We start from the raw sequence: 27954 nt of genomic DNA, 5'->3' as shown, positions 1-27954 counted from the left end.
TCAGGGAGGATCTTTGAGGGATGTTGGGAAAGACCAGCTGGGCTTTGAACGTATCCAGGCAAGGAGAGAATGAACATAAAGGTAAGGCAAGACACAGAGATGTTCTGAAACAGCAGCGAAGCAGCTCCCCCCCACCCCCAGTCGCTAAAGCATGCAGTGTAGCAGAAAGCAGAGGTGCTAGGTACCGCTCTCAGACAAGACCCTAGGAGTATGAAACAGTAAGAGTGCGGGGAGCAGAGGAGAGCCTGAGTGTAAGGTCCCGAGTGAATGTCTACCTGATTCCAGCTTGTCTCCCCCACCCTGTGTGTGTGTGTGTGTGTGTGTGTGTGTGTGTGTGTGTGTGTGTGCGCGCGCACTCGTTTTCATTATTCCCTTGCCACCCCAGTCAATCTGGGATTGGAGCCATGCTGAACATGGCAAAAGATTTTTTTTTTCCTTCTAGTTTCGTTTACCAGAATGCAAATAACACAATGAGTTTGGTGCTTTTTGCAATTTTATCTTGGAAGTTTTCAAAAGTAATTTAAAAATATTTCCTTTGCACAAAGAATATTGTTTTCTATAATTCTAAAGCTGTCTTAAGGTAAATTAGAAGGAAGTCCAGTTTAATTTTGTCTTTTCAAAAGAAAATGTGCAACTTTCCAAGGCAGAAGCTGATATTGAGACAGTTGATTCTCCAGTCAGACTCTCGTCTTGCCTGACTGGGCAGACAGCAAAGGGTGAACAAATGAGGGAAAATTTCTGCACATGAGAATAACAATTTAAACAGTGGAGCAGAAACCCCAGTGGGAGAAGTAGGGCCCTCAGCAGCAGGAACATGCCACCCAAGGGAGGCTGCAATCCCTATGGCTCTGCTCTCTCTGCAAGCCTCCAGGTGTCAGCAGATTGTCAGCAAGTGTTCCTGTGGGGAGGCTCTAAGGATACTGGTCTGGAGAGTGGGCCTGCAGACAGCAGGTCAACCATAAGAGTAGTGGGGCCATGGTTCTCCCATCTCTGGCAGGTCTCAAAACCTGGAGAAAGCCCCCTGCTTGTAGATACCCTGCAGCAAGTCCTAAAGACCAAAGCCAGAATGGTGGATCTTCAGCAAGGGTGGGTGAGGAGTAATAAGGACCTGAGCAGGGCCCTCTGCCTATGCGCAGGAGTGAGTAGGGATGGGGTAGGGTTGGTGGGAGGAGGTCCAGCTGATCCCAATGGGTCTCAGAACCAGCCAACCTTTCTTTTCCAAGGGACCTTGAAGAGCCACAAATCCTCCTTTAGGGCTTTTTCCTCTTAAGAGTGAACTTCTGGGAAATGTCTCCTCACTCCCACTACCAACCAGAGTGGACAGCCTACGAGTCTGGAGCTGGCACCCAGATGCTCTTGGGAAAACACTGTCCATATCCTGTTATGTAAGCCAGAGAAGTCCTGGCTAGGTGCAGGTACACACAAATACAGCACAGACTGGGACTGATCCAGAAAGTGCTGTCAAACTTTGAGGGAGATGGGGTGACCCATGTCACCAAAAAGGTTCTCCACCGGGCCACAGTAGCTTGCTTAGCTAAGTTTCCCTTCCTTCCAAGATGGTGGTAGGGAAACAGGTATTCAGCCCTCAGCAAGGGTGCCATAAAACCAATTGTCTCTGGCGTGTGATCCATCACTGTTGTGGGCTGTCAAGCAGAGCCTGTTTTTGGCTCCCATTACATCCGAGTTTTTCCATGTTTTTGTTTGTTTGTTTTTTGGTTGGTTTTTGCCATTTAGATGACATCTCAAACCCCAACTCCTTCCTCAGCATCAACAATTTCTATTCTTTCCCTGGGCTTATCAATTTTCTTCCCATTCTCAGTTAAGAATTCTCACTGAGGCCAACTCAGTTGGACCAGTCATGGGTGAAACTGTTCTAGGGTTGTGAGTAGAATGAACTTTAATGATACCTCACATTTTCAGTTCCATGTTTTCATTCTAGCCTTCAGGAAGAGGTGGACCCCGGGATCAGCTGACATCTTGAGACAGGGTACCTTCCCCCCTCCTTCATTTAAAAGGAGGTCTTTGGCCGTAAGTTTAGTCTCCACGTTCAGTTTTGTGGTAGAGTTGGTGCTGTGATGATGTAAACCGCCCACCTTAAGTGCACGGTTTGATCAGCACAAGGATGCTCTGTCTTTCCAGTCGTGTAGGCAACTCCATCTCTGCCCTCGTTGTCCACAGTGTCTCCTTACCCTTCTTTTCAGTTTAAGTAAGAGCTCCTTCTAAAATGCAAACATGATTTGGAAATTGTCCCATATTGGTCTACCACTAACCCTCAAATTTGTCTACAGGATTTTTCCCCCTCCTTGTGAAATGTGAGGAAATAGGAGAGGCAAGATGGGATATGAGGAGAAAGAATCAAATCACTGAAAAATAGCCGCCTCTAAGAAGAGGCAGTGGTGCCTTATTTGGCCTGAGGAGCTGGATGGAAACCCACACTGAAGGAAAAGGCGGCAGGGATCCCAGCACTGACCCCCTATTGTTGCCCTCTTTCCTTTTCCCTTTTCCTTGTTTTATTTTATAAGAAGACGGCTAGTCCTGGGAAATGGTGAAACACTGGATGGCTCGAAGAAGAATATCATGCTGGTGGGAAGAAAAATGTCTTAGTGCAGTTGAAAAAAGAACAGACCACATGTATCTGTCCTGCATTCGCTTCCCGCCTTGTACTCACTGACAGCTCTTCTGCAGCCCCTTCATTCATTTCTCCAACCTATGAGAGAAATAGCTACATCCTCGCCTGTGCTTTCTCTAACACTGACCTACCTCGACAGTGCACCTAGGGGTTAACATTCAGTTGTATGCTGCTTTAAACCATTCCTTGTAATTTCGACTGTCGCTGAATTGTGCTCCTCGACAAGGTGACACTTTGGGGTAAATCTATAATTCTTTTTGTTTGTCTATGTTCATTGGGCATCTGAGGGCTATTTAGCTTCTCATCAGTGCTTAACAAGTTTGAGGGATTTATAGTGATTGTCATTCCTCTGTCTCATATAAAAATACATTTGCCATTCTAGAAAATAAGTATGAAAATGATACATTGTTTCTTTTATTCGCCATACTCATATTCTTATCCTGTCACATTGAAACCTATTCTGAAGTCATGGCTCCTACAAAAACGGGAGCAATGGACAAAATCTTTTAACAGAAAATATGTAAACTATAAGAAGCCCCCGAGCACCTACAGGAAGAATTAAACTGCAAATAATACATTCATGGGGTCAACATGGAAAATCAAAGCATAGATTTCAGCTGGGAAGGAGTTACTCAGCCAAGGTTATATTTGTTACCCAGGAACTAAAGCAGGTACTTGAAAAGAATCCACAATGGGGAGAGCAACAGTAGATTTTTTTCCCCCCACATAATCTATTTTAGATCAAGAGTACTTTGAGGCAAGAAAGCACAATCAGCCAAGACTGGCTGACCTTTGCGAAGAATTGTGGCTGGATAACGTCATAGTTCAGTTCATATTGTATGTGAAACATGAAAGGAAAACTTCCCAGTCCTCATCTGCTGAATTACGCCCCTCCCTACCTTCAAAGTCAGAGCAGAAACCTCCTCTACCGCAAGCCTCCAAAGGGAAGATGCGGTGGGCTCCCACATTCCAGCAGCGAAACAGGCAGCTGGATTAGAGGAACAGTGAGACAACGGAACTAAAAAGGAGCAAAATATCGCAGCACACCTCTCCCTTTTCTTAAAGTCTGTTGTTCTTGCCGGGACTACCCTCAGAGTCTGACACATCAGCTTAGATAAGTGGGGACTGACGTTTTTAATCATGCTTTCATTCTCAGGCGAAAGAGATAAACTCATTGTTATCTGCTATAACCACAACACATGCAGCCAGATTCTTCTCAGATTTTTACTTCTTATTGACTAATAGTAAAACTGTTTCCAACTGTCTGATAGCACACTGCTTCCAGGCATTGCTAGTACAGGCCTGCAAAGTTGACAGTGCCTGTACCAGAGCCAATCTCTCTGGCTAATCCCTACTCCTCTGTCTCCTCTCACAGGCCACAGCTGGGCAGCCATCAAAACCATTCAACTCCAAATGCTGGGACAAAGGAGATAATTTACAGACACTCCACCACAAGGCATTCCTCTGGCCTGGTAAGGGGCTTTGGTTTGGTGTTGTGCAATGACTAACACTTTGTGTCTCCGTCTGTGCCTATTTGGTTACATCTGTAAACTTAAAATGTCTTTTCTGTTCCGTTGTACTTAGCTGAGTACTACTTCCTCTTAGTTAAGAAAAATTATCTGTTTTTTTTTTTTTTTTTCATCTAATTTAAACACAGCTTTTCCACAAAGACCCCTGGGGAGGTCACCACTGATCAGTTCTGGTATGGTGAGGTTGTAGAATTTTCTTTGAACACTGTCTTTGATTAGTATACTAGCTTATGTAAGTGAAGTGAAACCCAAGGAGAGAGATGGTATTCTATTTTATCTTACTTTACTTCACCATGTTAAAAGTTGGGGTGAAGGCCCTTTACCTTCTGAAGTACCTCTTGTTTTGATTACTTTAAGGCCTCCCTCTGTGTGACATTCTTTAAAATGCCACAATTGTCTACACCCTGGAATTGATTTGAGATCGCATAAATAAATTATCGAGAGCTTTCCTCCCTGTGGCAGGCCTCGGGAGTTTCAATACTTACACTTTTGACCCTGAAGTTTCCCTTCTATTCTACCCCCCACCTCCACCTGCATAAGCCACAAAACCTGTAACGGGGCTGGGACATCAGAAGTCTTTATTGTACAGGCTCCTGCCTCAATCACATGTTTTGACTTGTAACCTTCCCTCCCCCACTCAACCTGGTATTTATATTTGACCTCTTTGGCACCTTTACATAGACAAATGGTGAGTTTTGTGTCTTGTTTTCACCTGGATGTCTACAAACAGCTTCCATAGTTGTCCTCTCTGGCCGTTCTGCCTCCCCAACTGTCTCATTTAGTGTTCTACTGCTGTGGAAAGACATCTTTGGCCACAGAAATTCTTCCCCCCTTTTATGTGCATGGATGTTTTGCCTGCATATTTGTTTGTTTGAGGATGTTGTCAGGTCTTGGAGTTACAGACTGTTGTGAGCAGCCATATGAGTGCTGGGATTTGAATCTGCGTCCTCTGAAAGAACAGTTAGTGTTCTTAACTGCTGGGCCATCTCTCCAGCAACTCTTACAAAGAAAAGCTTTTAGTTGGGGCTGCCTTACAGTTTCAGAGGTTTAGTCCACTGTCACCACGGAGAAGAGCATGGTGGCAAGCATGGAGACATGGCGCTGGAGAAGTACCCAAGAGTTCTGCAGCCCAACCCGGTGTGGTGGAGGCAGAGGCAGGCAGATCTCTGTGAGTTTGAGGCCAGCCTGGTCTACAAAGTGAGTCCAGGACAGTCAGGGCTACACAGAGAAACCCTGTTGTAGGCTTAGATTTTCACCACACCTACTTGATTTAGGGTTCTTAAACACCTTTCCTCCCTACCACCCCCTACCCCTACCACCTTACGTAAGACATCAGTAGGGAAAAGGGCTGTTGACCTCTTTTTATCTACTTCCTGCTGATGAGGGTCATGAGTCTTTAGGGGATTACCAAACTCAGTTGTCAGGAGACCAGCAGTCAAGTCTAAAGGCCAACACCAAGCAGCAACGCAAAGTCAGTGAAAGCTGCAAGACTTATTTGCATTGCCCCAAGAAGTTCTCTGGAATGTTTCTCTCTGCAAAGTCAAGTATCAAAGCATGAAAATCAGTGCAGCAATGTTGACCCAAAAGTGATGCCTCACTGTGCATTGGCCTTTATATATCTCCTCTCCTTAGAGTCTACCCACAAATATTCTCAGCTGGCCAAAATCACACCCCTCGAACATGAGATCTATCTCATGTGCCCTCTCACAAACCAAACTACAGCAAAAAATCATGTGACAAAATTTAGTCTTCAAGGAAACCAGAAACTTCCACTTTATACTGTCTCCAAAAACCAACACCAAACCAAAACAAAACAGAAAAAAAAGAGTTCTACATCTAGATCCAAAAGCAGCAGGAAGAGAGACACACTGGGCCTGGCTTGAGCTTCTGAAACCTCAAAGACCACCTCCAAGTGACACACTTCCCCTAACAAGCCTACACCTCCTAATCCCTCCCAAGTAGTGCCATTCCCTGATGACGAATCATTCAAAACATTTGAGTCTATGGAGGCCATTCTTACTTAAACTACCCACCAACTCATCAAATCTCACCTCAAATGTCTTACTTAGGGTTCCTATTTCTGTGATGAAACACCATGTCCAAAAGCAACTTGGGGAAGAAAGGTCTTATTATTTATTTATTTATTTATTTATTTTTGCTTTCTTTTTCTCAGTGTTTCTTTTTTTAATTAAATATTTATTTTTATATTAGTTACAGTTTATTTACTTTGTATCCCAGCTGTAGCCCCCTCCCTCATTCCCTCCCAATTCCACCCTCCCTCCCTCATCTCCTCCCTGCCTCTCTCTAAGTCCACTGATGGGGGAGGCCCTCCTCCCCTTCCATCTGATCCTAGGTTATCAGCTCTCTTCAGGATTGGCTGCAATGTCCTCCTCTGTGGCCTAGAAAGGCTACTCCTCGCTTGGAGGGGGGAGGTCATAGAGCCAGCCATTGAGTTCATGTCAGAGACAGTCTCTGTTCCCCTAACTAGGGAACCCACTTGGATACTGAGCTGCCATGGGCTACATCTGAGCAGGGGTTCTAGGTTATATCCATGCATGGTCCTTGGTTGGATATACAGTCTCAAAAAAAACCCCTGTGCCCAGATATATTTGGTCCTTGTGGAGCTCCTATCCTCTCCAGGTCATACTAACTCCCCCTTCTTTCAGATGGTTCCCTCCATTCTGCCCAAGGTTTGGTTATGAGTCTCAGCATCTGCTTTGATACACTGCTAGGTAGAGTCTTTCAGAGGCCCTCTGTGGTAGGCTCCAGTCCTGTTACTTGTTTTCTCCTACTTCCAATGTCCATCCCATTTGTCTTTCTAAGTGAAGACTAATCATTTTACCTGGAATCCTCTATCTTGTTTATCTTCTTTAGGTGTACAGATTTTAGTATGTTTACCCTGTCTTATAGGTCTAGTATCCACTTATAAGTGAGTATATACCATATGTGTGTTTCTGCTTCTGGGATACCTCACTCAGGATTATCTTTTCTAGATCCCACCATTTGCCTGCAAATTTCATGATTTTCTTGTTTTTAATTGCTGGGTAGTGTTCCACTGTGTAAAAGTACCACAATTTCTGTATTCATTCCTCCATTGAGGGACATCTGGGTTGTTTCCAGGTTCTGGCTATTACAAATAAAGTTGCTATGAACATGGTTGAGCAAATGTCCTTGTTGTGTACTTGAGCATCTTTTGGATATATGCCTAGGAGTGGCATCGATGGATCTTGGGAAGCACTATTCCTAATTGTCTGAGAAAGTGCCAGATTGGTTTCTATAGTGGTTGTACAAGTTCACATTCCCACCAACAATGGAGCAGGGTTCTGAAAGGGTTTATTTTACTTACTTTTTCACATCACCATTCATCATGGAAGGAGGTCAGGACAAGAACTCAAACAGGACAGGAACCTGGAGGCAAGAGCTGACGCAGGGGCCATGGAGGGGTGCTGCTTACTGGCTTGTTTCTCATGGCTTCCTCAGCCTACTTTCTTATAGAACCCAGGACCACCAGCCTAGGGCTGTTCCCACCCCCAGTGGCTAGACCCTCCCACATCAAGCACAAATTAAGATCAATCACTAAATGCCCTACAGGTTTGGCTATAATGGGATCTTATGGAAGTGGGTTCTTAGTTGAGGTACCCTCCTCTTAGATGCCTCTGGCTTGTGTCAAGTTGACATAAAAGTAGCCAGGACACTTAATAGCCCTCACCGGTTGCCTTTCCAGCCTTGTTTGGTTTTCCTTTATGAAGATCACAGAGTGAATACTTACTCTGTTTTCACTCTAATCTTGTCCAGCCCTGAGCTCATCACTGTCATAGTTCCCACTTTCATGGAGAAAAGCCCTGTAGGCCTCCAGGCTTTCACATGCCTTCTCCATCTACCCATGGCCTTTTGTATTCCAGTTCTCAGTTTACACTTCATTGCTCTCTCAATATGCTAAACTCCAAACATTGCCAGTGTTCAACATATTATCGGAAATGCCTAATTTTTCTCAAACATCTTCACTCTGTCCTGATTTACAGACACAAGTTGTAAGTAAAAGCAAAAGCAGAAAAAATAAACGTGAATCTCAGCACTCATATGTGGCTTTGGTGTGGGCCCTTTTCTCTGCCTGCTAAATACTTGCTTCTTTATTATGTAACACTCCAAACACAGTCCTGAATTCACCCCCTTTCGTTTTATTATCCTCTTTGGAAGTCTCTTGCTGTTTTTGCCTCTACTGAGGTAATTGTCTCCTGGATTAAAAAAAACTATGAAGTATATTTTTTTCTGGCATAAGAAGTTTATTTTTGCCTTTGCTCATTTGTTCATGTTACTATATGCTAACTCTCTCCCATCTTTTCTTCTCTCATTTTAGACTTCTTTTTCTTCTTACACCTTACCTCTGAATGTCCTTAAAGTATTAGAAAAACCATACCATTTTATCCTTAGTCACTATACCAAGGGGAAACTGTACTTTACGGGTTTCTGTTTGTTTGTTTGTTTTAAACTATTATTCATATATTCATTCTCTAAAGCTATGTCCACTCTAGCCTTCTACCTCTACTGCAGCCCATTTTTTTCAAATTACTTATTGAACCCTCCACTCAGGTACCCTCTACATCTTGCAGTCTCAGGTATCATTTCAGTCTGGAACATGTTGAATGGAAGGGCATGAACTCTAAACAGGGAGATGATTCTTCTGAAAAGGCAGGTCCACAAAGACCAGTTGGAAATGTCTCAGGTTCTGATTCTGCCTGTCTGAAACATTACTAGGGGCATGATGCTGCGTATGTTGGACCAAAGGTACTGCCAATGCATTTCCTGTGCTATTGTAGTTCCCACCTGCCTGGATGATTTTCAGTACTGATGCTAAATAGAAGAAAAGAATTTTCAAAGGACTTACTGCCCTAAACATCCACGGAGTTATTCTTTTTTTGACTATTTAGTTTCCTGAATATTTCTCCTTAATCCTACATACCCGCTTTACTTCCTCTGCCTCCGACAAATTATTCCATTAGATGCCATCTTTCCATCATTCCCACAGTAGTCCTTCAGCAACTACCATAAATAATGCCCCATCAATTTGTGCTTCAGGGCTACAGTTTCCCTAGTTCCATTGAGATTCACTCTCACACATGTAACTACCTTTTAGTTAAATCCGTTCGGATGTCTTACTCATCGGGTTCAAACACAACATGTTCAAAGTAGATCTGATATTTTTTTTTCTCTTTCCAAACCCACTCTTCCTTCCTGTGTTAATTAATTGTAGCATTATTCACCTAGTCACTCTAGCCAGAAATCTGTACTCATCCCAACCCACTTCCTCTTCCTCCTCCCCCACAAGTAATTTATCAGCCAATCCTCCCAATTTTAACTCATGATTATTTGTCAATCATTTCCGTCATCGTCCTGGTTTAATCCATCATAATTTCATAACTGCATCCTTAGACTATGTCTCAAACAAACCTTTGCCCTCCTTGCCTGCTGACTGGTTGTGTGGGTATGTTATTTGGAATATAAATCTGGCCAGGTATTTTTCCTGCTCACAGCATTGCCAGGATTCTTCGCTGCTGACCTCATCAGTCCTGTTTCTCACTCCAGCTTCGGAGGACCTTTCTTTTGCCCAAATAAATTCCCAGCATCATGTCCTAACATACTTTACCTTAAGCCCTTGTCTAAAACGGAATCCATTGTTTGTTTTTATCTACTTCTCCCTCAAGTCTTTCACTTCCTGTATTCGCCATCACTTCATTGATACTTCTGAATTAGACATCAGTGTATGCTCCTCTTCATCCCTTACCAGGGACACCAAATTACTACTAACCAAACAAGATTGCTTTTGGTTATTTCTTCTTTGAACTACAAATCATCTTGGTATTGAGAACTTAGGTATCTCATCATTCAAGGACCCTACTTACTATACTGAAAATATTGACCGTTTATGGCAGAAAATATATATCAAAGGTATATAATATATGCTATTAGCATGTCCTGAGGGACTTGAGAAATATATACTTAGTAAAAACTACATAGATAGAAGAGTAAATCATTCCACTGTTTTTGATGGATATAGGATGATTTTTATTTCCCCGTTAGTTTTTCCTGTGTGTGTGTGTGTGGTGTGTATGTGTGAACATGTTTGCACATGTGAGTGCACAAACACACATGTATGTGGATTCCTCTCTCTATTATTCTACACCTCATTTTTTTTTTTTTTTTGAGACAAGGTCTCTTAATAACCCTGGAGCTCCCTGACTCAGACACGGGCTGGCCACTAAGTTCTAGCAATCCCCCTGCCTCTGCCTCTCTAGGACTTGCAGTCCAGGCCTGTGCATGACTTTTTATGAGCTGCTACAGGTGCGCAGTCTGGCCTTCACGCTGTTCTGAACCTTACCGAATGAGCCCAGCCCTAGCTCTATTTCCTACCTTTGAGAAACCCAAAGAGCTAGTTACTGAAATGTAAAGACAAAGGAACTTTCTGCCCCCTCCTGCTTCCTGCAGAGCAGGAACCAGACAGACTATGACACAGCGGTCCTCACCTAAATAATTCCACCTCCTCTTCAGTCATGCTCTTGCCAATCCAACACGTAACAGGGAGAGGCAGAACGTATTTGAAAACATCTAGGCTTTATGAAAACTGTAAGCATTTGACTCCACAAAACTTGGGGAAACTTTTCATTCAAGGGAATTTATCTTCATAGAATTCTAGGGCTCCCTACAGTTGTTTTGACCACAAGTGTTCCTAAAGATAGCTTTCTGGGAAACAGAAACAGTTTCCATGAGCATTCATTTAATTTCTTCATGACAATTCAGTAAAACAGCTCCCAGTGCAGGTCTCCAGTTGGCTTCAATGAAAGGAACATTTGTCTACTAATCACTCAGAAGACTCACAGGTGCTCCCTAGAGGCATGCACTTCAGTGCTGAAGGAGCCGTGTGAGAAAACTGGAAGAGCCTGTGTGGCTGACAACTAACGCTGGCAAAAAGCCTGTGGTGGATTGAATAGGAATGGCCCCAAGAGGCTCATAGATTTGAATGGCTGGTCATTAGGGAGTGGCAATACTTGAGAGGGATGAGGAGGTGTCGCCTTACTGGAGTTGATGTGGCCTTCTTGGGCGGAAGTGTGTCACTGGGGATGGGCTTTGGGATTTCAAATGCTCAAGCCAGGGCCAGCTGCCCCCTGTTCCTGCTGCCTGTGGATCCGGATGTAGAACTCAACTATCTCTCCAGCTTCGTGTCACCTTCATACTGCCATGCTTCCTGCCTTGACGATAGTGGACTAAACCTGTGACACTGTAAGCTAGTTCCCAATTAAACGTTTTCCTTTATAAGAACTGTCTGGTGTCTCTTCACAGCAACGAACATTGATCAAGACAAACACTCTCTTTGTTTCAACTTGAGTATCAGTTACAAGACAGGACTACTCTCAGGGTGTCTGAGGAAAGGCCTTTCTTCTGTGAAGGGCCCAGAAAACACCCTTTCCCTTACAGCTGGCACCCTGCTCTTCACTTCATGATCCAGGCTTGAGTTCACATCCTGCTCACTCCTGACAGTACCAGCATAATCAGGATGTAACACAACACTACCCAGAAAAGATCATAGGGGAATCTTTCTTACATTGCATTTGAATCAGACACATTGGGTCTATAAGTAAGAGCCGCCTTTTATGTGGGCAAGCTGATGGTAGGGAAGAAAAAGAGATGCCTGAGCCCTTTCAGGAGATCACCTTATCTTGAAGGGTAAGTTTGTTTAAAATGTCAGTAGCCGGTATGAATAAAGGATGCCTTGTATGATGAAGAACCTTTTAAAATTTGTTTTTCCACCAAAAAGGGAGAGAGAGAGAGAGAGAGAGAGAGAGAGAGGGAGAGAGGGAGAGAGAGAGAGAGAGAGAGAGAGAGAGAGAGAGAGAGAGAGAGAGAGAGGAAGAAAAAGAAAAGAAAGAAAAAAAAAGTGAACTGAGGAAAACATTCTCCAAGGAAAAAGTAGCATTTAAAAAAATTAATCACATTTTGGATTGCTGGCATTTGCAATTAATATGACTTTTGTTTTTGCTGGTGATCCAAATGGCAGGTAGAGGGTATTTTGATTTAATTATCTGCTTGCAGCATTTTTCCCATACCACCAATTTAGGCTGTCTAGACAGTGTGGTTGCTCTATGGTGAGTGGGCTTCCCTTTGGAAATTCCTTTCTTTTGGACCATGGAGGAAGTCTCCACAGACCTTGAAAACCCTTCCCACATAAATCTTTGTGCCATTATACTTCAATATCTGTGATGCCACAAAACATTAATACATCTGTATCCTATTAATACCATATTAGAGCAATGCGTGGGTAATGCGATACAATAAAAACACCGCTAACCCCTGAAATTCTCACATGGCTCTGTGGGATGAGAAACAGTATCGTCGGTTCCAGCTCACAGTCCTGGTATCTGAAGAAAGGCAGAAGAGGCCGCGTCCTGGGTGCCGTGAGCATTGTGAACCACCGCGTTCTCCGCGCCAGTGCTGCGGTGCAGAGATAAAGGAAGCAGACAGGCAGACCAGCCGCGCTGTGGGTCCTGAGTGTTTTTCATAACTCCCAGCACCCTCCTCTTTCACATTGTTGGTTTGTCATCCTCCAGTAATTGTTCATAAATCATTGCTTCAATTGCTCATGACTCCATAACATTCCCTGCCAAGAAAGTATCGCACCAAATAGTTGAAAGATTTCTCCAAAATAATGTTCTTGAAAGAACTTGGATCTTGCATTTTCAAAACGATAGGAAAAAGCATAAAGGGAAAAAAAAACATTAAGGCCCATTCTAAAAGCCAAGTTTGCTGGAGATAATTTCATTTCCAAAGAGAACAACACAAAGGCCTAAGTTGCAGCCCCACCCGTTCCCTCTAACCGCTTTTCCATTTTCTCTCTAGCCTGGTCTGGCAAAACACATTTCTCCTCTGTTGACTCTTTACAAAAAAAAAAAAAAAAAAAAACTTTCCAAAGAAAGAAATACCATAACTTCTTTTTGGGTTAATGAATTCTATTGTGTCATAAGGACTTTACAAGGACTAACCTACAGCTTCTATGCTCCATTTGAAATTAATTATCCTGTACTTTCGCCATCATAACTAGGAATTAAAACCAGCTGCTCACCTCAGCCCGTTCACATTCCTCCAGCATGTTGGTAGGTTTGCCCCCTTCATATGTTTTATGCTCTGTAGGCCCAGTTCCTGTGACCTTTGCTCGGGGAGATAATTGTCCAACCAGTTCATCATTTTCATTGCTCTTCTTTGGACCTATTCCAAAGCCTCTTTCCTTGGGTGGGCCCACCGTTTTGCGATATTGATGACTGAGCTCGGGAATCTCTTCACTGGAGATGTGTATCGTGCGTGCTGGATGCCATTCTTGGCAGGTGGTCATGCTTCATCTTAAACACACCCGCTGTGTGAAAATCCAGCATAAATTAAAAATAAACTGTGTAAGAGTGTTCACCATAGGCCCACTTCCAGAAAAACACTCTAATCTATTAAAAATATGACCGGTTTCCCAAGAATCTATTATCTACATAGATTTCAAGAACATCTCTTATGGGAGGTAAGAGACATAGTGTCCATCCATTCATTTATTTGTTTATTTTTTCATTTATTCAAGAATGTTAATCAAATGCCCGGAGTGTCCTGATATGGTCCAGAGACAAAAAGAACTGAATGTATTATCTTGCTTATCTGGGTGCTTATCCTGAAGAGAGACAGTGTGTGAATAGTTGGGTCATTGACATTATCAGATCTCTTTTGAACTGTGGCCTATCAGTGAGTTTTGGCAAGTCATTTAGTGTGTACTTACTGAGGTAGCCAGCTTTCTGTTACTATAAGAGAATACCTGTGGCAAAAAAAAAAAAAAAAAAAGCACTTATTTTGTCTCAGAGTTTTGGAGGCGCCAGTCTGTGATCAGTTAGTCCTATAGGCTCATGCCTGTGGCAAACACGTACATCATGGTTAGAGCGTGTGTTAAGCAAAACTACACATCCCATGGTCAGAAGCCAAAGGAGAATACTGAGGAGACTGAGCCAAAGGGTTCTCACCAAGAGCACACTTCCAGTGACTGAGAGACCTCCCATCGGGCCACACCTCTTAAAGGTACCACTGTCTTCCTAACCGAAGGTCTCTGAGTTCCTAAGGTTTAGCATACATGCTTGAGAAGGACATTTAAGACCCGAACTGTAGCACTGACCTTCTCCAGATGGATTTTATCAGCTTTAACAGGAGAATAGTGACAGTTTTCATGTTTCTGGAGGCCATAAAGTTTAAAATAGGACATTAAGATTGTGCGTGTGGTACATATATAATGTGATGAAGCGGCTTGTTATTTTTCTTTCCCAAGATCATTCATCTAGCAAAGCATTTATATACCAATGTCACTGACGGAAATGAATGAGTGTTGCAACCAGGGGAATTGGTCATTACAACACAGTACGGTACATGTTATGATAAAGTTAGGAACAGAATGTCCTAGAAGAAAAGAGAAGCAAGAGGTTGAGAAGCAAAAAGGTAATGTGCAGATGCCAAGAAGCACAGAAGGTGTATTATTTGTGTTGTTTACATGATGTAATTAAGGATATTCAGAAATTCACCAGGTGGAAAATAGGAGAAAGTAAGTATCCCAGACAGAAGACAGGAAACACTCAAAAACACTGGAGTATGAAATCCGTGCCAGGTGGGGGAATCATCAGAAACGAGGAGCATTCTGGAAAGAAAGGCTGAAGGGCATGTATTGCCAGTGATGTAGACAGACAGCTAGCCTTGGCTCAAGAATGAAAGCACAACATTAGAACTTACATTAAAGTCAAACAAACAAGCCAGCAAAATTCATAGACAGTCATTGTTATATATATATGTTTATATATAATTTAGGTTTTCTTAATCAATGTCTTTGGTACAAAAATCAAATATTTCTGACAAGATATACCTAACAAGACAACAGATTTTTAAGGTTTTAAATAATTTGACACATTTCATTTTGTTTTATTATCTCACGTGTACTCCTCATTGTACTCATTTTCAGTCTTTAAAATATTTTGCATGCTTATGTAGTTATTAACTTTAACTATGTTATTTACAGAAGCAGAGATGACAAAGAGTCTTAAAAACTTTGTGGGCTTTTTTTTATCTGTCCCCCCCCCCGCCAAGATCTTTCATGGTTTAACTACTGAAGCTCCCATATACTATACCTAGAAAAAAAATATTGAAAACGGTTCAACTGTTCTTTCACTGTTTGATCTGAGGTGCCGTCTTACTTTGTAGCTCAGGCTGCTCCTGAACTCACAGTCCTTCTTCTTCAGCCTCCTTAGTGCTAGGGTTACAGGAATGTGCCACAATATCTAGCTGATCAATTTTTCTAATGGAAAAAGATAGGTTAAACCAAGCACTTTATCTATCTATCTATCTATCTATCTATCTATCTATCATCTATCTACCGTCTATCTGTCATCTATTTATCCACCATCTATCTATCATCTATCTATCATATATTTACCATATCTCTTCTCTGCTTGTACATGTATGTGCCTGTGTGCATGTGACTTTGTGCACCCATATACACACCATCTTGGTTGAGCTGTGTTGATTTTGTAAAGAGGGATTGGTATATGCTGTGGTGCTTAATACTGTTTGTCAAGGTAACAGGACCCTGAGTCACCAGTGAGACAAACCTCCGTGCCTGCCTGTGATGGATTCCTTAGATTGGCTTGAGGTGGGAACATCTGCTCTATTTGTGTGCAGCACTATTCTATGAACTGAGAGCCTGGGCTGAGTGTTCATTCAGCAAGGGCAATCTGAGGACCAGCATTCATCTCTCTGTGGATGCTGTGTGGCCAAGCTCCTGCCTCCGAGCCTTCTCACCATGGCAGACTATAAGCTGAAATAAGCCCTTCCCCCTTGAGGCTGGTTCTGGTCAGGTATTTTGGCACAGTGATGGGGGAGACAACTAACACGTATGTGAGATATTTAGGTGCGTAGATGAGCTGAGAAGCCTCGCTGCCTGCTCTCTGTACGGTAAGGGCCACCAAGGGGGGCAGTATACTTCCAGCTCAAACCTGTGGCTTGAGAACTGGAAGTGCCAGTGGCATACTCTTAGTCTAAGGTTGAAAGCCCAAGAGTCAGGAATACGAGTAAATGAGATCAGAGGCTAAAGCAGAGAGAACAAACACACACTTCTGCCAGTCTGGTCTATAAAGGGAAACAATCGATTAGGTGCTGCCCACTGTCTTCGGTGAGAGCAATCTTTCTTTATCTATTGAATCAAGTTAATGTTTTCAGAAACACCCTCACAGGCACACTCAAAAGTTACATTTTGCCAGCTCTCTGGGCATTCTCCCACTCAGCCAAGTTGGCACAGACAATTATCACCACAAGTCTGCCCCTTGTCAATGTGATACCTATGAACACATCTCCTTAAGCCGTGCTCAATAAGAAAGTCACATTTCTAGCTAATATTATACAACCAAAGCATTGATGTTTACCTGTATCCTTCCCCAGAATAGCATGCAACATCTTAGAACGATGCTTATTCAATGCTATGATGTAAGCATCGTTACAATACTTAAATAATGGTATAAAGCCAACACCCCTTAACTTACATGAGATAGGAATAAACCCCAAACACTTAGTATCTATAAGTAAACACACACATGCGCGTACACACATTCATAACAATATAACCCATAAACAGGACAACAATGTTTGCATTAACAGCCACTTGCTCTGTTACTAGAATAAACTGGTATTTGTTCCATCACAATCCCTGCATTCTCTTTCCTTTCAGTGAACTCCCAAGTTGGCCATAGTTGCTTGTGTGACTTGTCCTCTTGCCTTTGTTTGTCCTACTTGTGTGAGCCATTGTGGCTTCAGGAACCTTAATCACAAGGTGTGATGACACAAGGAGTTAGGAACCATCTGTGTCCCATTTTTTTCATGGCCACTATGGAATAGCAATCTAGCTTCCTCTTGATCATCTGTATCAGTCACCCTCAACAACACTGTGATTCCTGTATTGGTCAGTGTTCTTAGAGGAACAGAACTTAAATGATACAAGAACATACACATACACATATACCACATACAGAAGAACTTCCTCAGGGGCAGGAAACTAGTGGCAGCATTGCAAAACCATGGATACTGCCACTCCTATGTCTACCCTTGCTTCCTGAGGCTGCGAGTACAGATGCTAGGGAAAAAGCACCCCAGACTGTATGCTGATTCTGGCATCTGGAGCTTTCTGGAATAACTTGTCCCAGTCCGTTAAAGTGTTGCCACCAATACGGCACTGTAACTAAGTCTTCAAGAGTTTATGTCACTGTTCTGTCAGCCAGCTAACCCATGACTTGCCATGAGCTTTGGCCCGTCTCCACAGTTTTTTGTTTTGTTTTGTTTTGTTTTGTCAGTTAAGCTCTTGGTAAGAAGTGATGCTGTGTGGAACACCACAATAGTAGGTAAGGCATTCTGTAGGTCTGCACACTCTAGTTTTGGCGTAAACCATGCATTTGGGAAAGGCAACTCCATATCCACAATCACTTCTCTTTCCAATAAACACAAAACACTGTCCCTTCCCCGATGAAACTAGTCAGTGTTAGTGACAGGCCAATCTCCTGGGGAGCAATTCCACGCATGCAGCTCATCATTACTTTACACTCCTGGAAGGTTAGGGTTCAACAAGGTCTCCTTTTGGGAGAGCCCATAAACCTTCCTCCATACCACTATGATTGACCACTTTGTTCATGGTCATACTGGATGACAGCAGACAGCCAGTGTGGCTGCGGAAGGAGGTTGACTGTCAACCTGTAGAACTGGCCATTCTAACCACTTATGAAAATATCCGTGCCGATGCTGCCTTTTATCAGAGCAGTCATTTGGGACACAAACATCTTGAATTTTCCCCACTTGGAGATGTCTACTCATAGCTATCTCCTAATATTTTTTTGTTTCTGATTTTCCGACCATTCCTTCTATATCCCTGATCATCATGCCAAATCGTTGTTTATAACACCCTTCAGACATGTATGCAGAGGTGCAGACCTGCATACATGTGGCCACAGAGACTAGGCAAGAGTTTAGCAGGCATCTTCTCTATTTCACTTATCTAGCTGGTGGCATGGGTTTGCACAAGTCAAACCACTGCGATTGCTGCTTCAGCTCCACCATCCATCACACATCCACTCTAACTTTCCAGGGTGTAAGTCTTTGTAAGACTTTCATGTTACACTGAATGATGTCAGGATTTCTAAGTTACTCATGGTATTCCAGTTTTTTTCATTATGTAGTGAATGCTTTTGTTTGATTTTGTTATCAAATACATGTATTTAAGACATGGCAGAGTTAATACAGCACATTACCTCCATACAGATGGGAAAAAAATTTAAAGTTTATTATCCCCATATAATGGAAATAAAGTTTAATGCATTGAAACCAACATGTCTGCTCACTTCTGTGAAATGCCAATTCAACAGGATAAACTAGGTTCTTTTCCCCAAAGTTGGTAGAACAGCTAATTTCTAAAACTTCATATATATATATACATATATATGTATATATATATATATATATATGCACATATATATAACAAATAAGAGGATTACATTGTATATCAATAGCAGCAACAGCTTTCCCAGGTTCTTGCTCACTCAACAAGAGTAAACTGAGTAATTTCCCCCAAAGTTGATGGCACAGTTAATGTTTCCAAAACTTAATAGAGCTCTCTCTCTCTCTCTCTCTCTCTCTCTCTCTATATATATATATATATATATATATATGACCAATAATAGTATCATGTTGTATATCAGTAACAGCAACAGTGTTCCCAGGCTTTGCAGTCATATAGACAAACTCATAGAGACATCAATCCCACTCCATTGAAAAAAAAAAAAAAAAAAGGAAACCCAAATCCCAGAAACTAGCACAGTTCTGTTCCTATTACAGTACCAGACAGCAAGTTTTTGTGTAAGTCTTTGTAATTTTTTAAAAATTAGGTTTTCAATCATCATCATCTGGAAGAAAATGCTCTGGGTAACATTGTCATGAACCTCTCTGAGGAAGCGTGGTCACCACTGTGTGCCATAAAACAAATGGAAGGTATTTTATATTCACAGAGAAATAATGGGATACTGTCCTTCATCCGTATTACTAGAGGATACAATTTAGAAAGTACATTACAGACTTGGTTGTACTCTTCCAGCAGACAGGGTGGGTTGTGTTTCAGTCACCCAACTAAATAAACATGTTGAACTCCTCATGCTGAAACATTAGGTGTAGAATCTCTCCTTAGCGAGGACATAGCAATAACTTTGACTGGCTGCAAACCTGTGCTCCTTCACTGTTAACCATACACGAAGCATCCATTTTCACACGTTCTCTGAATTTCTTCCTGGATGAAGGAGAAGACTCAAGAGTGTGTAGTTTGAGAGTATTCTTTGAGAGGGTAGTACCCTTCTTCACGGCTCACTCTACACCACTATTGTCCCTGGTACCCAAAGGGCTCTTGCACGTGCCAGGTATTCTGATATCTGTAAGCAGGAAAACATATGTGATCTAGCGTAAGGACAGAACCGATTCACCCCTTTCTGTTATTTTGCTCTATGGGGGCCTTCAATATAGTTGACATCCACATTAGTGAGTCTTGGTTTCCATACTCAGTGTACTGATTTGAAACTTAACATCTTCTACAAGCACCCTCAAAAAATACCAAGAAATAACATTTGCCGGCTTCTTGAGTATCTGTTAACTCCGTCATGTTGGTATATAGGATTATTACAGACCTCGTAACGCTGTTTACTTAGCTGTGACGACTGTTGTGTCTGACACAGTAGACAGTATTAATTGGTGTTCCTCGGGACTTCTGTTGTCACCTAGCCTTTTGGCAATCAGGACAATGACAAGCATAATTGCAGCGCATTTTGAGCGGCTTATCAATAATAAAAACTATTTTCTAGAAAATTCTACATTTTCTTTAAATGAAAAATAGCCATTAAAATAGTCACAGAGTGCAGTGGCTATTCATTTGGACTTGTGTGGAGTCACACATAGACTTTATAATGTATCTCTGAACAAAAAAATAATTCATATTTTTTTATTTAAGTATTCATAAGCCAGGTGGGACTTCCAGTAGAGAGAGGGGACACAACCCACCCACAAAACCTTTGACCCCAAATCCACCCTGCCTATAGGATGTGCAGGGATAAAGATGGAGCAGAGAAAGATAGGATGGCCAACCAAGGACCGGCCCAACCGTAGACCCTCCCCATAGAAGAAAGCCAACCACTATTAATGATACTCTGCTATGCTTGCAGACTGTCCTCTGACAGGCTCCACCCAGCAGGAGAATGAAACAAATGCTGAGACCCAAACACTAGGCAGAACTAGGGGAGTCTTGTGGAGGAGTGTGGGAAAAATAGAAGATCCTAGAGGGGACAAGAGCTCCTCAAGAAGATCAAGAGTGTCAAGTATCTTAGGCCCGTAGGGGCTTACAGAGACTGAAGCACCAACCAAGAGCATACATGGGCTGGACCTAGGCCCACAACACATATGTAACTGATGGGCAGCATGGTTCTCATGTGGGTGTCCTAGTAACAAGGGGAGCATTGGTCTTTTCTGACATGGACTCGGTTGCCTGCTTTTGGATCACTTTCCCCTAGTTGGGCTGCTTGCCTGGTTTCAACAGAATAGGATGTACTAAGCCCTGATATGACTTGATGGGCCAGGGTGGGTTTGTAAGGGGTAGTCTCCCCTTTTCTGAGGAGAAGGGGATGGGGAAAGGAGAGAGAGGGTGAGAAAGTGGGACCAGGAAGAGAGGAGGGAGGAAGCTGTGATTGAGGTGTAAAATGAATAAATGAATAAAGTTATTTCTTAAAAAGTTCATAGATTTAAAAAAAACTCATTTATTTATTCATATTAATTCATATTTATTAGTCCTAAATGACATAAAATAGTATTTATTCTTAGTTAAATTAAAATGCCATTCTTTAATTTTATCTTCTCAGCCGTAACTTACATATAGCAAGAAGTGCAATTTCTCCACGCCAGCATTCCTCTTTTTAATGTGTGCATTGCTTATCCACAGAAAGTAATAGAAACTCCTGCATGTGGACGCTCCGGTGACAGTAACAGAATCAGCATCCTTTCATCTGCGATGATGGAGAGATAATCCACATGTGAAAGCACTTGGTGCCTCAGCTTATTTTGAGTGACAGGGGCATAATAGGTTCTCCTGAGCATTAACATTCTACAATAACACCGCATTGTCATCCTTTGTCTGATCCTGGCTCGCACAAATTGTTCTCAGTGTTTCAAATTCCGATCAAAAACTAGAGAAAGACACCTCAAAGCTATCATGTGGGAACGGATTAGGTGGAGCTGTAAACCGTTAAACAAATGATGTAAAAGTCTCATTTATATACTCCTTAGAGGATGTTCACTGACAGGTTGAAAACAAAGACTCTCACAAGCAATTTGCACACCTAAATCCCGTATGTATTTTGACTCTTGAAGCATTAGCCGTTTCTGTCCTTTATCTGGTTTTGCCTCATAATGCTGCTTTGTAAACTGTTTCAGGGAGGTTGGGAGGACAATTCTACATTCATTTGCGTTTGAAATCAAAGGAGCCTCACATTTTTTAATCATCTCCCTCATTTTAAAGCATTTTTAATTTATGTGTATATGTGCATGCCTGCTTATCTATGTGTACATGATATGCACGCAAGAACCCGTTGAGGGGGGCAGAAGGGAAGAACAGAAGAATAGCAAGAGAAGGTTTTTTGTTTTTTTTGTTTTGTTTTGTTTTGCCAGAAACAAGACCAAAACACAACAAGGAAGTTGCTAAGATCTACAGCTTTGTGTTAGTCATTCAGAACACATGGTGTCATGATATCAGCTCCAACAGGCCTGGGAAGCTCTTGCTTAGCCATGCTCATGTCTGTGGCTTTTCTGGGCATCTTCTTCATTATCCTGAGGTACCTTTGTGTCATAGGCTCCACTCTGAAAGCTTCTCACATTATGTTTCTTGGAGCCTGCTTACAGATATGTTGACCTCGATACAGATCTATTATCTGCTCTCTCAGGATATCTATCTTTCATAATCTTTGGGGAAGCGTCAATGATGTCCTACCTCTTGCATTCTTCATACGTGTAAAAACCAGGATGATGAAGGTAAAGGCAGTGTCTGCCATGGCCAGTGATGAGGAAACTGAAACACAGCCCTACACTGTCAGCCACAGCCATCTGATGAGTTCCTTTGGCCTTTTAGAGTCCTGGACTCAAGCTAAACTGGTACTTCTGGCTTTGATGCAGAAAAGAATTTCAGGCATAGCCAGTATGAAGCAGAATCAGATACTTTATTAAATACGCTAAGAAGAAAATTATGAGTAAAAGCATGAGTGTGGGCTTCCCCAGGGTAGAGGTGCATTTTGAGTGTCCTGGTGGCGACCGTGTGTAGGATGTGGAGATGTTCTCTGGGATGTCATTGCTTTAACAGGTTTCTGGAGACCTTACTCTCCTCTACTGCCCCGTCCTGCTCTCTGATGACAAGGTGGCTCCAGAGGTTCCTCAAACTGGATTACAATCGGTTCAAACTAAAGCCAGGGGTTTCCAGCATCGCCCGAATGGTTTTAGGACTCTCGTTGTAAATGGGTGTCTGGTGAGATTCCTAGGATGTGGTAGGTTTATAGCTGGGAAACAGGAAGGCTCCGGCTGTTGATAAATACACTGGAGCTCTTGCTTTGCTGCTGGTGAGAGGCTCCCACCATGCTACTGAGTGAGGTGAAGGACAACTCTCCATAGTCATAACCATACTTTCCCATTTTGAAATTCTGCCTCACCGTCAGCTTGTATGGTATCCAATCCCTTTTGAACCTCATTCACCCATGGCCTCTGGCTCCTGGGTGGCTGAACTTGGGTGAACCCTTTCTTGGGTGCACAAGGACACCCCAAGGGTGCTCTTTTCACAAAAATAAAGTGAGTTATAATTTCCTGTCTTGGAGCTTGTGGTGGATAATTGTGGAATGTAAACAATTCTTAAAACATCCCCCCAGGAATCAGTCCTAGTGTAGTGCCCATTTCCTCTAAAGGCACCGATGATATCAGTGACACCCCCTCCTCATCTGCACCTTTCTGCTTGCTCCTTTCCTGGTCAACAGTGTTGCAGATCCCCCCCACTCTACGTTTTGTGCCAACTCCCAGTGTCCACGTCACAGTTCAAGTGTTGTGATGTCTTGAAATGGCCTCTACCAAATGAATCTGTCCATCGTTTTAACACTGAGCTTCAGGGCAGGGACAAAGCACAGAGTGTTGCACAGCTGGACTCTAGCCAGTGCCCATGGCATCTCCCTCTCCTGCCGAAGCCTCCTGAGCCAGTCTGTACTCCCACTTCTTTCAGGATGCTGGTCGCCTAAGCTCACATCACAATTTCCCTTTAAACCCTGCTCGCTGCCTACATGTCTCCTCCAGCCCCACCTCTCTAAACATGTCCAAATCCCTCCCACGAGTCTGTTCCAAAGGCTTCAAAACCAGATTGCACAGTTAGCCACAGCAACAACCCCACTTCTAGGCTCAGTCTTTCAGTATTGGTGTCATTAATGCTGTGAACAATTTCCTGACAAGAACTTTGGTGAGGAAGGGCTTTCCTTTGGCTCGTGGGTTCAGAGGGACATCCATGGTTCTGTGTTGAAACGATGTCAGAGAACAAGGAAATTGGTCACAGTGACTTTTGGGAACTCGCCTTGATGATGAGTCTCGTATCTAGCTCTACAACCCTTATCTTTCCCAGTTATTTATGTTCCTAAAGTGCCTTAAGCTCACTACCCCAGACATTTGCTGACATTGTTCCTTGTAGCTGAAACTCTTTCCTCTATTTCACAATGTCCAGGTCAGTTTCCTCTAATCTCTTGAACCCTTCTTCTTTCTTGAAAAAGGATCTATTAATTTTTTTTATGTGTCTATGTGAGTGCTTGGATGTATGCATGTATACCATGTTCATGCCTGGAGAGGCCAGGAGAGGGCATCAGATGCGAATTGGAGTTGCAGGTGCTAGTGAGCTGCCTGATGTAGGTGCCGGGAACTGAACTCTCGTTTTCTGCAGGAGTAGCAATTGCTGTTAACCACAGAACCATATCTCCAGGCACTTCTTACCCCTCGTGATTATCAAGTGGAAGCATGGCATCCATGGATGGTCTGTAAGAAAGGAGTTGGTCTCCCAGTCACTTACTTGTCTCCCTTAAGGGATGATAAGCAAATTGAGGAGATATTGCTTTACTCATCTTGGGCCCTCACTGTCTTAGGTGGAGGGTGGCTTGGAAAAAGATACTCAACAGATGTTTACTGGATGATAGGTGTGAAGAATTACTAAGTTCACCGAAAGTTCCTGCACTTTGTACTATTTAGACTCTCTGAAGTACACAAGTTAGTAGTCAGAGAGGAGCGGATTTACCCCCATCAACTGCACAGTCTATCTTCACATTAAATTCAATCATGTACCCACAAAGCAAGCTTAACTAGCATAAAGACGTTTGGACACACAAATTCTGACTCTTGCTAGGAGAATAACTTAGTTCCTAAAGATGGGAATGACCTACCAGCCACGTGTGCAGAGGTAGGCACTTTCCCTTCTAGTTGGCTGTCTCAGAGTTCCTACTGGAGTTGGTATGTAAGTCTGATGATGTTAATCTTAAAACATTTTAGTTATGCAAAGATAAGAGCCAGAGCTGGAGAGATGGCTTGGTGATTAAGAGCACTTGTTTTTTTTTTTTTTTTTTTATAGGATCCAGATTCAGTACTCAGCCCCCACAAGATGGCTCACAACCATCTATAACTCTAGTTTCAGTGGATCTGATGTCCTCTTCTGACCTCTGTGGGCACCAGGCAGGCACATGGTATACATACAAACAGACAAAACACTTGTGCAAAATAAGTGAATAAAGCTAAAACAATTTTGCTTAAATAAATGTTTAAGGCTCAGAAATCTGGGCAAAATGTCCTAGTCTAAGAATATAGTGTTATAGTGTGTCAGTTTGGGGTTGTGTAATACAGAGGGACCAGGAGAAAAAGGAATTCTTTCTTTCTTTTGGAGTTTGGAAGTCTCTGGAGGAAATTCCACTGTACACTAAAAAACAAACAAACAAAAAAGCAAGTCCATGTGCCTGTGTGTGTTTCTTCTAGCTCCTGTTTAACCTCTAAGCATTATTCAAAAGATCCCGACTTTAAAAATCTTTTTGCCCCTCTTTCTAAAGAGAGCCAAATAGAATAGATAGCTATGGATGGAGGAGGGGGTGGGGGATTGGAATGGAAGGATCAAATGGGGAGGGGAAGGGCATATACAAGGAGTGACAGCTAAAACTACAATCCATTTGAGGAGCCTTATGGAAACCTAATGCAGTAGAAGCTTCCTATAATAGATACATCAATGAAGGCTATTGAAAAGAAATCACCAAATAGAAAAGGAAATGAAGTCCCCATTAGACATAATTCATCACCAAACAAAGCTCCCATTACCAGAAATGGGGTTACATCCAATTGAGTTGTTAGACAAAGGGTCCCTATGGGAACCTCCAAACAACCCAGGCTGTTGTTGAGGCTTTTGATTTTTTTCTGCAAGCTGATGGTGAGGCTCTATTGCTGAGGACCACAGCTATACAACTCATCAAACACAGAGAAGTCAAGTCTTCACCCCTAAGACTAGTGTTTATGGGACCTTAAGGTCCTCTTCCTACTACTAAAGGAGAAAGGTAAACTCCAATCTAACAGCAAACCCTTCACTCTACAACGGTGACCTCCCTTCAAGATGTGCTAGTACAGCAGTGTGGGAGTAACCAACAGATATCTGATTGGATTTAGGGTTCACCCCATGAGAAGAAATCCATCCCTAACAATGCTCAGATGGCCAAGAACCTGAGACAAGATAGGGATCTCGGGAAAACCAAACGCAACTGTTCTATTAAAGGAACATATCAATACAATGACTCCTAATGATGCTCTGTTATACTCCTAGATTAGTGCCCTGCTCAGCCAGCATGAGAGATAGCTCCCTCCTGCAGCAGATGTCAACTAACACAGAGACCTTCATCTGGACAATGAGTAAAGAGTGAAAGACCTTGGAACACTCAGTCCTAAAAGAGATGTCTCCATCAAATACTTCCCATCAGGGCTCAGAGAACCTTAAAAAAGAGGAAATGTAAAGAACACCAAGGCCAGAGGGGATAAGAAAACCTAGGAAATAAACACAGCAGAACAGATACACATATTGAGCTCAGAGACTGTGGCAGCCTCCACAGGGCCTGCATAGGTCTGTACAAGATGGGCTCCCACCACTGAGAGAAGTGTCCTGTCCCCAAACTGGAGGCTTTCTCCAGTTGGCAAGGATTCACAAATGACAAATCAGTTTTCTTCAAGGGAATCTCACCGGAGATAGAAACTACCCTTAAGGGCAGTCTCCAATGCCCAGCAGTCAGATGGCCAACAGTAATGAACTTGGGGGCATCTTTGGGTGGTCTTTGTCGCATAGTGCTTTCTTATCAGGGTCTTTGTTGTTGTTTACAGTCTGTTGTGAATAGACGATGGCTTCCAGTTTTGTGTTTTCCTAGGCGTTCTGTGTGTTGGCGCATGTGGTGTCTCTGCATCTAAACCTGTTTCTTGTGCCTTTTCTTATTTTTTTTCTTTTATTTCTTTTCTTTCTTTCTTTCTTTCTTTCTTTCTTTCTTTCTTTCTTTCTTTCTTTCTTTCTTTTGGATCTTCTTCTCATTTGTTTGTCTTGTCATATCCCAGCAGTTTTTCTCTCTTTGTCAAATTCATATCTTATGAATACTACTTATATAGCCTGTTGGAACTACATACTCTAGGATTTACCTGTAGAATCATTCATTCTGCAATTGCTAATAGGTTCCTTCACATTGTAGCTGAAGAGTTAGAACGACAATGAACTCAACGGAGGTTGGGAGCTGCTTCCTATCAACCTATAAATCTCTCTCTCTCTCTCTTTTTGCAGAACCCATTGAGCTCTGCAATTATTAACTTCTTGGCAAGGTTGTGTCACCGCCCTCACTCTAGCGCAGTGCTCTGAGATGAGGCACCTCCCCGCCATCTGCTAGAAATTTTACTTCAGGGTGCAGCTGCCTATTAAAAGTCTCCTTTGCTTTTTAGTCACTGGAGCGAAGGGGGAAACATCTTCCAAGCTGGATGAACCACCTCTCCCAGGGGTTAGGAGCAGGGATACTGAGTCGGTGTGTGCGGAACTAGACAGTCATCAAGAGCTGGATTTTGAGTCACTGCCAAGGACAGAAACCCAGTCTAAAGAGCCCATCTCTGAAAGAGATAGAGCCAAGGCCGCATGCAGAGAGAAGCCATGCAAGATGTGCAAAGTGGCCACAAGCTCACATTTTTTTTGGACCAACTGAAACCCAAGTACATTGCTAGCATTCTCTTTTCTCGAGATTCCCTAACTGTCATCTCAATAAACTTACTAATTTGCAAAGTGAACGTGGGTGTATTTCTTGCTTGGATCATCCTTTGCACCATATTGAGAATTTGAAAACAAATAAAACTTCCATATGGGAAAAAATGTGAGTCATTGCAGACAACAAAAGACATGCAGAACATTGCCTCCTCTACCCTCATCTTGGCATTTGATATTTTTTCTTATTAATAATAGGGGAAAACACTAGGAGGCAAATACAAGAGAAAAAAGTTTGTCTTTGATGTTTTATTTCTTTTTTAAAAATATATTTTACATTTATTATTTGAGAAGTTCATACGATGTTTATACTCCAGGTCCAAAGCTCCAAGTTCCCCAGACCCTCCCTCTCCTGT

At 42.5% G+C, this 27954-nt stretch overlaps 1 long non-coding RNA gene across 1 annotated transcript; it reads left to right on the top strand.

Moving 5' to 3' along the window:
* Positions 1–27484, top strand: LOC132655990 (uncharacterized). Its single transcript, XR_009593944.1, has 3 exons — positions 1–81; positions 4005–4101; positions 27134–27484. It is a non-coding gene; the product is annotated as an uncharacterized LOC132655990 (long non-coding RNA).
* Positions 27485–27954: the final 470 nt, after the last annotated feature.

This window comes from Meriones unguiculatus, chromosome 8 (genome assembly GCF_030254825.1).
Source record: "Meriones unguiculatus strain TT.TT164.6M chromosome 8, Bangor_MerUng_6.1, whole genome shotgun sequence".
NCBI lineage: Eukaryota > Metazoa > Chordata > Mammalia > Rodentia > Muridae > Meriones > Meriones unguiculatus.
The sequence above is the reverse complement of the archived record's forward strand: the minus strand, read 5'-3'. Positions and strand labels throughout refer to the sequence as shown.